This window comes from Aplysia californica, unplaced genomic scaffold (genome assembly GCF_000002075.1).
Source record: "Aplysia californica isolate F4 #8 unplaced genomic scaffold, AplCal3.0 scaffold00191, whole genome shotgun sequence".
Lineage (NCBI taxonomy): Eukaryota > Metazoa > Mollusca > Gastropoda > Aplysiida > Aplysiidae > Aplysia > Aplysia californica.
Window position 1 is genome coordinate 894,303 of NW_004797461.1, and position 1,472 is coordinate 895,774.

At 38.0% G+C, this 1,472-nt stretch overlaps 1 protein-coding gene across 4 annotated transcripts in view; it reads right to left on the minus strand.

Annotated features, from left to right (window-relative positions):
* Positions 1-1,472, minus strand: part of LOC101861042 — a 61,723-nt gene that overhangs the window by 34,552 nt on the left and 25,699 nt on the right. The window lies entirely within an intron of this gene.

The window sequence follows — 1,472 nt, forward strand, 5'->3', positions numbered from 1 at the left end:
CCCCCCCCCCCCCCCCCCCACCAAAAAAACCCCTCAAACAAAACCAAAACCAAAGCCAAAACAACAACAAACGAACCAAACCTCCCACCACAAAACAAAAGAACAAACAAACAAATGAACAAGAAGCAGCCGCCCTTTTCCCGACGTGAAAGCACACTTTTTGAACACCTTACATTCAAACCTAGACACATATTATAAGAATGTTGCAAAGATTCAACACTTGAAAGATAATATCTTTTCAGAATGGCATAAAAGACCGGGGGATCCTGTGCATTGTGTTATCGTTCTTTATTTCAGCCATTAAAACGTTATCGCCCCAGTTAACAGCATAGATAGTATAGATAATTTGTTATACTGCTCAGTGAGAAGGTCTATTTTGATCATAACATCTTGAATGGTCTTGCATGTATGTGTACTTTATTTTTTACCGAGAACTCTTTATGAAACAGATTTTGGTGAACACAGATGAAATCCAATTGATTGTGAGGACACTCTGGAAATGGCTAACTTTGCGAAGAAATAAAACTCGTTGTATGCAAGTGAAACCGGCTCAGCTTTGAGATAGAATGAGGATACACATTTTTGGTGTAAGAGAATAATCAACAGCGAGCATCAAATATACAGACAGAATAACATAGGATGCCAGCTATTTTTGTTTTGAAGAGAATGACGAACCTTTCGTAGATTTTTACATGTTTTCCACCCAAAAAAACTTTGCTTTAAACCTTTAACGTATATATTACTGTCTAATTATTACATCCAAATCCTTTACACCTGGCTGGCCTACTGTAACGTGTCCTATTTTTTAAAGTAACACGACGATTCGTTTATTTTCTCACTCAGCTGAAAAAAAAAAAAGCCGAAAAGCGAAGCGGGCAAAACCAGTTTTGAAAAGAAAATTGCAGGTATGAAAGAGATAGAGAAACGAAAGCATGAGATGAAAAGTTTCCCGATGGCATGAATTTGAAAAGTTGTCAAAGAAATCAAAAGAAGCAGAAAGTTTCCTTCGTATTGAAATAATAACGGAGGCGATTACATTCGAATTATTCTCTTAAAAGAAAGAAAAGCACAGACATCTCACGATAAGTGAACACACGCGAAAGAGCCACGGGTCAGAAGAAAGCAAACGTGTTTATGAATGCTTTTATGATCTTTGTTGTCAGAACATGCGAGTTGAAAACAAACATAATTATTCTGAAAGACTTTTAAGTGCAGTGGCTTTTAGTAGTTTTAGACACAACTTTCCCCAAATTTGAAAAAGACGCCTAATTCCACCACGCCGCGACACCTATTATATTTCCCGCTGGATCTGCAGCAGTAGAAACGGCACCTATCAGACATTGACAGTGTATGCTTACAGTTTTACACGTATGCACACTAACAGTTACACTTACACACACTAAGACCGTACGTACATGCTTACTTCACTACGCACTACATGTACACACACACACACACACACACACACACAC